Genomic DNA, 15369 nt, shown 5'->3' with positions numbered 1-15369 from the left:
CTTGAGCGCCGATGGCGGAGGTCGCCTAGAAGCTCGGCTCCGCGGTCGAGTCTCCATTAATCCTGATACCGAGGGCCTCTTGGGAGCCCCAACCCCGCACAGGAATCCCCGGTGCCCTGAGAGCCTCTCTGGCCTGGATGCGGGACTGCGGCGGCTTCTGGGACGGTGGTGTGACGGAGCGAGAGGGCCGAGCGGCGTAGACCAAGATGGCGCCCGCTCCGCTCTGACTGTATCGGAGGCAGCCGGAGACCCAGAAGAGTCGGGGGTCCCGAAGCCCCGGTGACACAGGCGATCCTTCCCTAATGAGGGGACACTCCATGGTCTGATCCCTGACGTCCCCGGAGGTGATTGTAGGCGCCCGGCGGTCAACGAGGTGCGCCCTGAGACGCTGCCGCGAGACGCCACTGAGAAGCTGCGTGGGGGGAAGGGCAGATCGGCCTACCCACAGCCACAAGGGGAGCGGCGGTGAGGGCCTGCGAGACGGGTTCTGACACCCGCACCGGCCTTAACGGCGGACCGCTTTGGAGGTACGGAGAGGGGCAGGGGAACGCCCTGCTGCTTCCTGGAGTGTGTGCACTGGGCGAGGCGGCCTGGAGACACCTGGTGATCGGCCGAGGGGGGAGTGACCCCAGATCCATGCTTATAAGACGCTGAGGAGAGGCCGCGAGCGGAGAAGGAGGGGTGGCTCACTCCGTGTACAGCAGTGGAGGCCGGGGCAGCCCTTAGATTTCACTTTTACCCCGAACTGCAAGACTGCGCACCGGGGTAGGGTTGCTGCTGGGCCTGGCGGGGAACCCCGCCGCCGCATCTGACAAGACCACGCTGCGTGGCGCTGTGCCTTCTGGCCGAGTGGCCGGATCACGGGCTGGAGACCCGGAGCGGCTGGAAGACGAGCAGCTCCTCGAGCTTTATCAGCGCCTATGCGGGACCTCCCCTGCCCCCATTGACATTGCAGCTGGGGGCGAGCATCTGCCCAACGGGCTGAAGTTGCGGGGAGGGCTTGAATATCCCCGTTTCGCACTGCCCTTTCGCCCTGGACGGGCCAGCCGGCGGGCACCCGCCTTGCCCACCGCCCGGAGGCCTACTCATCTGGAGACCAGCTGGTAGCCGCGGAGAGGCGCTTTGAGGTTCCTGGCGGCCGCACCGCGTCAACTTGACTACCCCCCGTTTCTGAGGAGATCCTCCTGTGGACCCTACACAACATGGGAAAGCCGAGAGGACCTAAAGGGGGCGCCCAGACCGCCTCTGATATAGAGCCACCTGATAACGAAGAGCGCCTGCACCTGGAGGGACCAGGTAACCCACCGATTCAGGAGCAACTGGACAGAATACTGCTGGCAATCACTGAGACTAGATCGGCCCTCCGAGAGGATATAGCCCAAGTTGCGACGGGCTTGGGCCTACTTAGAGCTGACCACAGCAAGCTCTCAGACAGAGTGAAGGAAGCAGAGGGTTCGGTGCGACGCCTAGAACCGGCGCAGAAAGCATTGGACGCCACGATGAAAGATGCTCTGTCCAGAATAGAAGCCCTAGAGAAACGTGCGGAGGATGCGGAAGGACGCAACAGGAGAAATAACATTCGGATAGTGGGCCTTCCGGAAAAACTTGAGGGGGAGGACATGGTGGCGTTCTTAGAGGATTGGCTGCGGACGGTGGTGGCGCCGGAAGGACTATCACCCTTCTACACCTTGGAACGGGCACACAGAGTGCCGGCCAAGCCGCCGTTGCAAGGTCGTCGTCCCCGACCGGTGGTGGCGCGGTTGCTCCATTTCCGCGACAGAGACTTACTGCTGCAGACGGCTAGGAGGGGAGGACCCTATCTGGTTGACAATAGTCGTGTGAACATTTTCCCGGATTACACTTATGAGACGCAGAGACGTCGGTCCACCTTCCTGGCGGTAAAACGAGAACTGCGTGCTGAGGGCATCCAGTACTCCTTGCTGTTTCCGGCATGACTCCGCATCATAATAGACGATTCCACCAAGTTCTTTGACACCCCGGATGAAGCGTGCAGTTGGCTTGAATTGTATAGGGCTGGCAAGGACGGTTTTGGGACTTCTTCTCAATCGACGATGGAGGACATTCTGCAGCGGAAGCCTAAGAGGTTCAGGCATCGCAGAGGCAGAACTACTCGTCCCTCTATGGTGGAGACAGCGGCGGAGAGGCGGGGGGCGTTGGAAATGGTTTCTTCCATATCTGGCCCTCAAGGAGACCACGGGACAGCTCAGTCGGAGCCTGGAGAAAGCGGGGGCCGCTCGGATACGGAGGGCTCTGAAACTGATAGCGTGCAGCTCCCGGTGGTCACCCCGGAAACAGCAGAAGGCCTCCTTGATGAACAATGAAACTTTTGGGTGAGCCGGTTCTGGTTGTGGGGGCTGAGGAGGTGGGCAACTGCATGAATGGGGGGGATGAGACTCGACTGGAGAACTGTTAACTTATTGCTTGTGTGGAGGGTTGCGGGGTTTCCCTACATAGCCCCTGATGACATCGGGCTCGACCGCAAGGTAGCTTGTAGTGAGGTGGCCCCACATTGTCGCTCAGCCCCCCACATTGCCCTTAAGGCACACCTGCGGTGGCTACCGTCAGGTTAGTAGGGGAGAGATTTTTTTGAGGGGACAGTTTGGATGGGAACTAGATGGTACTATTTGGAACCTGTTCTGGGGGGGAGGCTGAGGGTTTCATGTTTAAAAGTTGATTTATTGTTGTTGAAGGGGGGACTCGTCATCGGTAAGAGGTTGGCTGGGAGCTTGCCCGTGCTAGTAGTGTACTCAGAGAGACTGGAAAACACGACATGGGATAATGGCTGATCTCTCAACTCTAAAGTGCATCACCTGGAATGTGCGGGGTCTGCACACCATGTCCAGACGACATAAAGTTCACGCTTATTTAGTGCGCAGAGGAATACAGATTGCGCTGCTGCAGGAGATGCATCTCACCAAGTCAGAGGGGCTAGCGCTACAGCGTAGATGGCGAGGCCAGGTATACAACACCACGTACTCTGCTTATGCAAGGGGCGCGCTGATATGGGTGAAGGCGGGGGTGCCCTTACAGGTACATAGTCATACTGTAGATCCGGAGGGGAGATTTGTAGCAATCGCAGGGAGACTAGGGGGAAGAGATGTGAGCATTTGCTGCATTTATGCGCCTAACATAGACCAGCTCGCCTTTCTGACTGAGTTGTCGGGTTCCTTGGCCCGCTACCTTTTGGGGCCCGTCCTATTGGGGGGCGATTTTAACTCGGTGCTTGACGTTCACCTGGATAGATCCCATCCTCCCCGCCCGGACTCCCCGACGCATCAGGTGGCCAGGGGTAGGATGGACTGGCAGACTAAATGGGGTCTGGCGGATATCTGGCGGGCGCAACACCCACACGTCCGGGACTACTCCCATTTCTCCGGCATGCACGAGTTGCATGTGAGACTAGATGGACTGCTGGGGTCGAAGGAGGTGGCTTCTTCGGCTGTACGCTCTGAGTACCTGACGAGAACCATCTCCGACCACAATCCGTTATTGATTGGTCTCCGGTGGCTCCAGGGCACCTCCTGTGTGCCAACCTGGAAGTTACGACCAGACCTACTGGACGACCAGGTGTTCCGTAGTGATCTGGAGGACAAGATCGCGGGATACTTTGAGACGAACGAGGGCACGACTGCTGAGCGAGCCACGGAGTGGGACGCCTTTAAGGTGGTTGTTAGGGGCCATTGTATAACGCAGAAAGTTGGAGTGCGCCGCATACTCCTGGAAGACCTGGCGAAAGCGGATCGAGTCCTCCGCGAACTGGAAATTGCCCGCCCTGGCCACCCGGAGCTGCAACAACAGACCCTAGCGGCAAAAGAAGCTGTAGCCGTAGAGGTTGAACGATTACGGAGCTATGACTATAAAACTTACCTGACTAGATCACTGGCTGAGGGTGACAAATCGAGTACGCTACTAGCTTGGCTTGCCAACCCGACGAGACGCACCTCGCCGATTGTGGCCATGCGGACTGCGGAAGGCAGTGCGGTCTATACGCAACCCGAAATCCTTGACTGCTTCTGGAATTACTATGAGCAGCTCTACAGTAGTCGCTTAACCCCAGATACTACTCCGACGGATACCTTCCTGAGCGATCTGCCGATCCCCACTCTGGAACCGGAACGGGCGAAGGCCCTGGGACGAGACGTGGAGATTGGAGAGATCAGAAACGCCATAAAAAACATGGCGCGTAATAAAACACCGGGCCTGGATGGACTCCCAGTCGAGTTTTATGCTGTATACATAGAGCTCCTGGCCCCCAAACTCCTACAGGTTTATAAGGAAGCGAGGACTCTGGGGCGACTGCCGGGCTCGATGCGAGAGGCCCTGGTGATACCTTTACTTAAACCTGACCGTGAGGGCGCAGAGCCGGCGTCTTATAGACCGCTCTCAATGCTCACGGTCGACTATAAGATCTTGAGCAGCATATTGGCCGCGCGACTGTTAGACCACATGAGCTCGCTAGTCCATACGGACCAGGCGGGCTTCATCCCCGGACGTAACACTACGATGAACATCCGGCGCTTGTTCCGACTGTTGGAGGGGGATCACACCTATGCTCCTGATCCTATGATTCTCTCGAAAGATCTAGAGAAAGCCTTCGACAGCTTGGAATGGGTTTATCTCCACAGGGTCCTGGAGCGGTTTGGCCTGGGTGAGGGGTTCCTAAGATGGACCAAGGTATTGTACTCCTCGGCGGTGGCTAGGGTGAAGTCGGGCCCGCTGATTTCTCAGTGTTACCCTGTGGAGAGAGGCACGAGGCAAGGCTGCTCGCTATCCCATTGCTATTTGCCCTGGCAGTGGAACCGCTGGCTATATCGATCCGCACTGGGGCCCACTACAGGGGGTTACGATCCCCGACGGGCCACCAGTACATTTCCCTATACGCTGATGACCTGTTGCTTTTCCTGGAAGACGCTGGGACGGCCCTGGCTGGAGCTGACTCAGTGCTCACGGCTTTTGGTGCGGTGTCGGGGCTCCGGGTAAACTGGGCTAAGACCTGCCTGTTCCCGATCCACAACGATAGTCCCGCACCGGACATTCATAGAGAGATCCAATGGGAGCCGGTTTGCTTTAAATACCTGGGGGTGCACGTTTACCATCGCCCTGCAGACACCCTCGAGGGTAACATATCCAGAGGCATCCGAGCGCTTAAGGGTAGCATGACCTTTTGGTCCACCCTGCCCCTGTCAGTGGCGGGACGAATTGCACTACTGAAGATGGTGGCACTCCCCCGCCTGCTATACTTCTTCAGAACGCTGCCGATCTGGATCCCTAGATCTAGCTTTCAGGGCCTGGAGTCCATGATAGTGGCGTTCCTGTGGGGCTCGGGCCGCCGAAGGGTGGCGCTCAAAACCTTGCAGAGACCTAAGGCGGAGGGGGGGTTGGCGGCGCCCGACTTTGAGACATACTATTTGGCCGCTCAGCTACAGACCTATACCCAGGAGGTGGCGCGTGAGTTTCGGGGTCCGGAAGAGACACGGGGCATTGGCATACCCAGACATGTCTTATCATATATTGCACTCCAACAGAAGCTAGATTTGAGGGGCCTCACTCAGGAGGAACGCACCATACGCTCGTGTTGGAACAGGACACAGCGTAAAATGGGAAGACCGAGACCTTATGCCCCGGAGATCCCGCTGGGAATGCTCACTGCACTACCCCATGGTGGTGACTGGTCACGACTAAGAGAATGGGAGGAGATGGGTGTACAGACCGTAGGTGACCTCTACGAAGACGGGACGTTGCTGCCCTTCCGGGCGCTTCTAGACAGATATGATGTCCCTAGAGGCGATTTTTTGCTCCATGCGGCGATCACGAGGGCACTCCAGGCACATTGGAGGATGGGCCAGGAGGAACCGCAGGTATCGGCGGCCTGCCAGTACGTCATGATGTCTGCGGGAACGGTTAAAGCAGTCTCGTGCTTATATTCCAGAATGGTGGAGGACAGACTGACCCCCTTGACGGTTCTTAAGACCCGATGGGAAATGGACATAGGGAAGGAAATCCCGGAGGCTACGTGGGCCCAGCTGTTGCGGCAGGCCTGGAAGGGCACACGTAATGCCCGGTTCCAACTGGTCCACTTCTATATTTTACATCGCGCCTATTTGACACCGGAGAAGCTACAGAAATACTTCGACCTGGAGACGGCGGCCTGTCCTAGATGCAGGACGGACGGAGCGGACCTTTTGCACATGCTATGGTCCTGTTCTATGCTGACTACCTACTGGTTGTTTGTGGGAGAAACACTAGCTGAAGTGACTGGTAGATCGTTACAGATAGATGCAGCTGTAGGGATCCTACACTGGTTTCCGCATACCCCCAAACATAAGATTACTAATAAGTTTATAGATTTAGGGTTGCTTCTAGCCAAACGGGAAATCACCAGACACTGGAAGGCGCGAGTTGGTCCTACAGGTGATAAATGGCGTAATGAACTTCTCAAGTGGGCGGGGAGTGAAAGCACGTTGAGATACCAACAGGCGAGGCGGCGACGAGATGAGAAAGCTCTAGAGGCGGCGCAGTCATGGGAGACATTGGTGCAGGCACTGCGCGACCATAACACACATACTGACTCTGATAGTACAGACGGAGAGCGACCTAGATCCCGATAACGGATTACTGGTGGGTTAGGCCCCCGAAGAAGACCTAAGTCTCTTATCACACACTGATTGACCATACGATACTCTGCCGATGACGAGGGGGGAGGAGGGAGGGGGAAAGAGGAAAGGGAGCGCTATCGGCTTCCGTGAGCACTAGAATGGTGTACTACTGAGACTGACACTTTATTCCTCTGGGGGGATAGGACTGTTTGGGGAAAGGGGAGGGGGTATTTTCGTTGGGGTTGTTTGGAAAAGCAGAAGAGTTTTATTCTTTTCACCTGCTGCACTTTACCGAAACGGAGAGATGTTACTTGTGAACTAATGGCACACGCCGCCCGACCCCCGGGTTGTGGGCTGAATGGCCGTGTATAGAGCTGATACTATTAACGTCCTCATGGCTTTCCCTAAATATCAGGTGCCAATAATGTGTCAACATTTGTTACCTGCAATAAAACCATATGTGACAAAAAAAAATGAGGGCATTTGCCCTTAAGCTTTTTATGGGGGGGTTTTGGGAGGAGGGTGGGTTGGGGGGTGTGCTGGGGGGGTGTGGGTGGGAGAGGGCACTATTTTGGGTGCAAGGAAGTACAGCTGAAGGATGTTTAGTTCTTGAGTTTAGGATTTTTGTGTGGTTGGTGCCAATCTTTGGAATTTTGTGTTATTGCAACCTTAATTGTAGAATTGTACTAATACAAGAAAATGGTAAATTGTCGATCTGCTCCATTAATGTTTGTGGTTTAAATGATGAAAGAAAAAGGGGTATAATGGCTCAAATGTTAAAAACTATGCGGACAGATTTAATCTGTATACAGGAGACCCACGTCTCTTGGGCAAATAGAGGATGGCTCAAGGATCTTGGATTTGAGGTTGTGGGGTGCTCTCGTCAAAGCTCTACAATAAGAGGGGTGGCCATTTTAAAGAGGTTTGGACTAGGTGAAGTTAAAAGAATTAAAGAAGATCCACTGGGACGATGGGTTATTGCTGAACTCAAACTTGGGGGATCGATCATTACTATTTGTTCGGTTTATGCCTCTACTGTTGATGACCCCACAGTTTTACATCAACTAAGTGTGGAATTAGCTCTATGGCCACCTCGGTTAATATTATGCGGGGACTTTAACTTGCATTTGGATGAAACATTTGACATTTGCGGAAATACTCCATATGCAGGGAGAAAGAAGAATGTATTTAAAGCAGTTAAGGGTATTGTTCAAGAACTTAGATTGATAGATGTGGGGTATGAAAAAAGGGGGGGAACTTCTGGCTGTACTTTTTTTTCTGCCCCCCATCAAAGACACTTTAGGTTGGACTATTTCTTCGTTGCTAGGACCTTACATAACGAACTTGCTCAAACGGAATATAGGGTGTTATCAAAAATTATTTCGGATCATAATCCTATTACTCTCAGTTTTGATTTAAACATTCCACTCTGCCCCCGGCTGTGGTCTTTTGATCATAAGCTCCTGTTTGACTTATCCTACATTGAGCATATGAATACTTGGATCCCTGAGTTTTTTGCTAATAACAGGGGATCCGCTTCTGCAGAGGTAGTTTGGGATACATTTAAGTGTGGGGTCCGAGGAGAAACCCTGAGTTATTCAATAAGAAAACAGAGGGAGACTCGAAAGAAAGAGGAAGCAGAAATGAATAATTTAAGACTGTTAGAGATTCGGCTTATGCAGGCTTGTAACAAGGGACTAGTCACAGATACTATTACTAAGGAGCTACTGGCTCTTAAGGTCAAGATCCATCAAGGATTTGCTTTAACGTTTGCTCAGCAACTTGCTGCTTTCCGAACGGAGATTTACGAAGTAGGAGAAAATTCAGGGAAACATTTGGCCAAGAGGGCAAGGCAGAAAGCTGTGTTTGCTAGCATTGACAAAATTAATAATACTGCAGGGGAGACTGTTAACAAAACTGTTGATATACTTAAAGTGTTCTGTGACTTTTATTCTAAATTATACGCTGAGGATGTGGTAGGAGACTGCTCAGACCGGATTACTCAATTCACGGAATTTGTTCTGAATGATATTTTACCCACACAGGAGAGGGAGAAGTTGGATCTGCCAATTACTTGGGAAGAGATTGAGCTGTCACTGTTGTCCTTAGCTTCTGGAAAAGCTGCAGGCCCTGACGCTATTCCCTTGGAGTTTTTTAAACATTTTCGTGGTATTCTAAGATGAGAACTGGTGGATTTATGTTTAAGAGCCCAACAAGGTACCACCCCTCAGTCATGGCATGACTCTATAATAACTGTATTCCTTAAAAAGGGCAAACCCCCTTTGTTACCGTCATCTTTTCGTCCCATTTCACTTAGAAATGCAGACAGTAAAATTTTCTCTAAAATTCTTGCCTCACGATTATCCAATATTATTTCTCCGCTAGTTTCTAAATATCAACATGGTTTCATTCCCGCCCGTGACACTGCGGATCATATCAAACTGTTATTACCTTGCCATTCATCGCGCTGACTCCCCGGTCCACCGCAGCAAATTCATGCTGTTTGTGTGGAGGGAGGAATAGCGCTCGCACTTCCTGGTTGTCCCTCGGCGGGCGGCCATCTTTTGAGGGTGACGGTCTAGTCTCCCCTCACCTCCCAATCTATACAACCCCTACCCTTTCGCGCAACGGTGACGCGCAGCGGGAGCGCCATAGATGCGCCAAAGAGGCCAAAGAGAAGCCAGTCTGCGCCAGTCCGCGTCCAGACGCTTCCAGATTTAGGCCTCAGCCGTTATTATGGTAGGAAATCGTCTTACTTATAGTTCTTCCTCCCTTTTCTCCCTATGTCCCTCCACTAACCCTCTTTGCCTCCACTCGATCCACCCCATTAATTTAAGGTCCCCGTGTAAATTATGTGATTGGAGTACGTCTCCCATACACATTGAAAAACTACACCCCCTATATAAATGGAAGATGTTTCTTCTTAATTGCCGGTCTCTTTCAAAACATCATACTGAACTATCCATGTTGATAGAAGAGCTCAATCCTGAGGTTCTCTTCTTGACAGAAACATGGCTTCAGCTAGAAAGTGATCCGACTATTGTGGGGGCTATTCCACAAGGTTACACTCTTAAACGGTTAGACCGTCAGACAGGCAGAGGTGGTGGACTGGCTATCATTTATAGAGACAGCTATAAATGCCGCATTACCCCATCTACCTCATTAGCCTGTGAGAGCCTGCACTTTACTTTAGAATTCTCTCCTACCACTAATTTTTCTGGCATTTTAGCCTATCGACCACCTGGCGCTCTTAATAATTTTGTTTCTAATATGACTGACATTGTCGCCAATGCTTTGTTCACCGCGGCAAATTTTACTTTGTTGGGTGATTTTAACCTGCACCTGGATGATCCTCGTGATACATCAGCCAGCAGTCTTCGATCTAATCTTCAGGCTATTGACCTATGCCAAAAGGGTTTTCTTGCGACACATGTCAAGGGGCACCTTTTGGACCATATCTATAGTAATTTAGACAGTCTAACGGTCGAGACCCCTATCCCATTACCTTGGACTGATAATTTTTTAATACCTTTCACATGGTAGATAAATCCCCCCTTCATTCCTCAAAATCTCAATAAGCACTGGGGAAGGAAATGGTCCTCGCTTTCGCTCCCTGACTGGGAACTGGCTCTCACCAAATATCCTCCTCAGAAGGCGACGGATCCTAACACTGCCACGATGAATTTTGATAATTGGATTTCCAGCACCCTGGATCAAGTTCTCCCCAAGAACCCTTTAAAATCAATAATAAGACCTAAAGTTGCTCCATGGTATACACCCGCCCTTAGAATAATGAAGCAAGCCTGTCGCAAACTGAAGAGAGCTTGGAGGCAGGACCACTCACAACAGAGGAAGGCTGTGTACAGAGCTGCTATAAAGCTCTATAAAAAGGAAATTAAATCTGCCCAATCTCATTTTTATGACTCAAAAATTAATTTGGCTGCCAACGCCCCGAAGGAAATTTTTAAAATAGTTAAATCTTTAATTTCTCCCCCTCCTGAGCGGCCGTCATCAGTCGGCGCTCAAACTCGTTGTAATGATCTTGCCACTTTTTTTTTCTCCAGAAAATCCAGACCATCTACTCTTCATTTACCACTGGCAGTGATGACCTCACTCCCACAGTTTCCGATCATCCTGTTCCCTGTTTGCTCGACAAGTTTCCACTCCTTGACCTCACTACATTAGATAGGCTGATTCGGAAGACCACCTCGGGCTCTCCTAATGACCAAGCACCCCCTCAGACCCTCACCAAGGTCATTGATATCATCTGTCCGGTTATTCTGGATGTCCTTAACGCCTCCATCACTTCTAAATCCGTTCCACCTCCATGGAAGTGTGCGATGGTGAAAGCGTTATTGAAAAAGTCCACACTGGACCAGAATAACCTGGCTAACTATCGCCCTATTTCTTTACTGCCGTGGATGAGTAAACTGCTTGAGAGGCCCATTAATACCATCTTAGTGGACTATTTAGAGTCCAATAGTCTGCTTCGTGCCTCTCAGACAGGGTTCCGCCCTCGGCACGGAACTGAAACTGCCCTTCTGGCAGTGACAGAAGAAGCTAGAGCGGGGCTGGACCGAGGAGGAAAGGTCGCCATCATATTACTCGATCTCAGTGCCGCGTTCGACACGGTTAACCATGCCACATTATTACAACGACTGAGTGGTTTGGGCGTGTCGGGCGCGGCCTTGGAATGGCTAGCCTCCTTCCTCGATAAACAATTCTTCCAGGTATTTGAGGGTGAGTCAGTTTCCCCCAAGCATCCACTTAGCTGTGGGGTGCCTCAGGGCTCCTCCCTGAGCCCCACTCTTTTTAACGCCTACATGGAACCTCTAGAAGGGATAGTCCAGCCCTTTGGTGTGCCTATTGTTACCTACGCCGACGACACCCAGCTGGTGGTCTCTCTTGACCACTCTGAGGGATCGTCTTCCACCTTAGGCCCCTGTCTAGAGGCTGTGGCCAAGTGGATGCAATCCTCCCATCTCAAACTTAACGGGGAGAAAACTGACATCATGTTGTTGGGCAACCCTCTTCCGTCCGCCCTAGTATCCATCTGGCCCCCTTGTCTTGGCACACCTCCCCCTCCCAAATCCCAGATAAAGAGCCTCGGAATTTGGTTGGACAAAGCGCTTGACTTTTCAGTCCAAGCTACTAAAACTGCCTCTACATGCATCGGGCTGATGAAAATGCTTCGCAAGGTGCTCCCTCTGCTCCCATTCCAGGCTAGGAGGATCATGGTACAGGCCCTGATACTCTCCCGCCTGGACTATGGGAATGCCCTATATATAGGAGCCCCGGCAGCAGTGACCCACAGGCTTCAAGTTACACAAAACTGTGCCGCCCGACTATTGTATAACATTCCTCGATGGCAGTCAGCCAAGAAAGCTCTGAAAGATCTTCACTGGCTTCCAGTAGCGGCCAGAGTGCAGTTCAAGGCCATGTGCATTGTGTTCAAGTCTTTTCATCGCACTGGCCCGGCAATTCTGCACCCCATATCTATGCCTTATGCCCCGGCCAGAGCTCTGCGCTCTAGTTCCTTACAGCTTGCGACTACTACTAAAGTGAACAAAGCCCGCTGGGGCGGTCGCTCCTTTTCCCATACTGCGGCCAAGCTGTGGAACTCTCTCCCCCTCTCCCTTCGAGAGAACAATAACTTTGTCTTTCAGAAAGGCTTTAAAAGCGCACTTGTTCGCAAAAGCGTGTTAATTTACCCTGAGCCAGCCACAAGCAATCAGTCTAAAGCGCTGCGAGGCCTCCGGGTAGTTACGTGCTATACAAGTGCAATTTTCATTTCATTTCATTTCATATCCGACGGGTGATCACGTTTCTTGATTGGTCTCAGGCAACCCGGTCTAATGTCGGACTTGTATTTTTAGACGCTGAAAAAGCTTTTGACCGGGTTGCCTGGGGCTATCTGTGGGACGTGTTAGCTAGGAAGGGACTAGGTCCAGGCTTTTTAATGGCACTTAAAACTATGTATACCGCTCCAAAAGCTTGTATCCGAATTAATGGCCAAGTTTCCACTTTTTTTTTAATCACCAGGGGCACCCGTCAAGGATGTCCCTGTTCGCCTTTACTTTTTGCACTTTATATTGACCCCTTGATTAACCGCTTTATTTTTTAACAAAAGATTAGACCTATTTATTTAGCTAATACCAACTACCGAGCATTGGCTTATGCTGATGATATTGTGATAACTACTACCGATGTCCAGACAGCTCTTCCGGCAATTAATGATCTTGCTAAACAATTTGGATCATTCTCCGGCTATAAACTTAACCTGGAGAAAACGCAGATCCTTTGCTCTGGGGATAACCCACCTCCGAATATCTCCACCATCTCAGAGGTCCCATATTTGGGAATTAAGATATATTTGTGCATAGAGAAAATACCGGAATTTAATATAAACCCTGTGATAACACAAATTAATACTATGTTACAGCGTTTAGATCATTTACATCTCTCATTGTATGGTAGACTTAACATCTTAAAAATGCTGATTTTACCAAAAGTGCTGTATATGTACCGTACTATACCGCTGGAATTTCACTCTCTCTGTTTTAAAAACTTAGAAAGGACTACCTCCAGGTTTCTGTGGTGCTATAAACGCCATCGCAAAGCCCTTAAGAAAATGATACTTAGTAATGAGTGTGGGGGTTGGAATGTCCCTTATTTCTTATTTTATTATTTAGCGGAGACACTACAATTTATTAGTCCTCTTATAATGGGAGATAGAGTAAAAATACCTGTTTGTCAAACGCCTACGATATTTGAAATGATTATGGGTGAGAAAGTGAAAGGTAGTTTTCTTAAGGTTGTTGAGCCCAGTTACCATAAAACAACAAAGTATAAGACGTTGAAGGCAGCTTTCGGAGCCTGGCAAAAAGTTCGAAAGCATCTGGGCCTATCCAAATTAAATGCTTATACCCCCTTAGCTTCGCCTGGTCTTTTGCCAGCTTTCTTCTGTGATTTAACGATTTATAGGTGGGAGCAGAAAGGACTACGATATTTGGGTGATTTATTTTTTAACGGTCAAATTGCCTCATTCCAGGAACTAGAGAACTACTTTTCTTTGGCAAGAAATGATTTTTTTAAATTTCTTCAGCTCCGAAGTTTTTTACAGAGTTACTTATCTACCATTTCAGCTAGAATGATAAAAATTCCTTTATTAGAACTTTTGCAGAAAAAAGCCCGTATAGGCTCTCTTTACTTAAGTCTGATTCAAGAATGTGGGGACAATATGGAACAGTGCAAGTCGAAGTGGGCTAATAAATTGGGTATCCCCGGTATTGATGTTTTGTTTTCTGTTAAATGTGCTTCAGATTGTTTGATTACAGGGATGATGAAATCTCAGCATTTTATGTGTATACATAACCTTTATTATACTCCAAGTAAGGTTGCTAAGTGGAGTACGACCACTGGAACGAATTGCAGTCGTTGTGGGTTATATGCAGCTGATGACTTGCATATGTTTTTTTTCTTGCCCCAAACTCAGGGTGTTTTTTCTACAAATTGAAAGTTTTCTTGCCGTCGTTCTTAAATGTGATATCACGGTAACCACGGAGATGGTGTTACTGGGTATTGAGCATACTACCTCTAGATTAAAGCCAGTATCTTACTTCTTATTTATTTGTATGGCGGTAGCCAGATCCTGTATTACCAGGGAGTGGATTGACCCAGATCCTCCTTCATTTTTTACTTGGCGTGAAAAACTATTGTTTTTGTATAATATCGAGTCCGCTATTTATAAGTTAAAAGGGATCAAAAGAAGCGCTTTGGGGGAGAAAATTTGGGCACCAATTGCCGACTGGATCCAATCATATTGTCTGTTTTTTTTAAGTCTTGTATGCTGTATGTATTTAAGCTGGATTTTTTTTATTCATGTATTGCTGTATTTCCTTGCAAGAAAACAATAAAACTATAAAAAAAAAAAATTAAAAAAAGAATTTGTAAGAGCGGGGAATTATTAAGAAAAGTGGAGCCGCTGCTGAAAACCAAATAAATCTGCCATTTATTAGGTCTCGGCTAGACAGCTCATATGCTGTCTCGAAGAGACATGTTGTATATACTTTAGCTTGCCCATAGGCTTCCCATTTGATGGCCCCATCGTCGCTGTCATATTCTTTCTCCCCGTTTGTCCATGGCATGCATTATGTCATCCTCTTCCAGTTTTTTCCCCTCCACAAGAGCATGGACCAATTGCACTATCCCTCCACTGCTCTGGTTTTAGGATCTGTTTCAGAAACTACTTTTTTCTTTGTTAAATAGCACCTAACATGAGCCCACATGTTTTTACACACTCCAAACTCCTATGTAAACAGGCCTGGAAATCTTGTTCTTATCTCTTCACATTTGCTGTGCATTTAGATACTGAGGTCAAATGTCAGGTGCCGTTCTTCAAGGGTGACTGTTCCAGCTCACAACCCACTCCAGCTTCACTGCTTTGCCTGTCCTCCCCACCCCCTATCACTGCATGCCCCCTCCGTCCATCATTGCTTGTTTTTAATGCAGTTCCACCACTGAGTACGAGGATATAATGAGCATTACATATAGTACAGCAATGGGCCTTGCTAGATACTGAATCTAGAGCACAATTATAATTCATTCTGATAACCTTCTGGATGCTGAAAATGACCTCCATACCCCATGCCTCTTCGCGATCACAGGGTTTCCAGAATACCCAGGCTGCATCTGATTCTTCTTAATGAAAGTTGAGGAGGGCTGCACTACGGCTGGGTGGGAAAGGAAGAGA

The 15369-nt window shown here is 49.7% G+C and overlaps 1 protein-coding gene across 2 annotated transcripts in view; it reads left to right on the top strand.

Moving 5' to 3' along the window:
• The window catches only part of CLHC1 (clathrin heavy chain linker domain containing 1), a 522096-nt gene that overhangs the window by 446979 nt on the left and 59748 nt on the right, over positions 1-15369 (top strand). The window lies entirely within an intron of this gene.

The sequence above is a fragment of the Lissotriton helveticus genome, chromosome 6 (genome assembly GCF_964261635.1).
Source record: "Lissotriton helveticus chromosome 6, aLisHel1.1, whole genome shotgun sequence".
Classification (NCBI taxonomy): Eukaryota; Metazoa; Chordata; class Amphibia; order Caudata; family Salamandridae; genus Lissotriton; species Lissotriton helveticus.
Note: the sequence above shows the minus strand (reverse complement) of the source record. Positions and strands in the feature narration are given on the sequence as shown.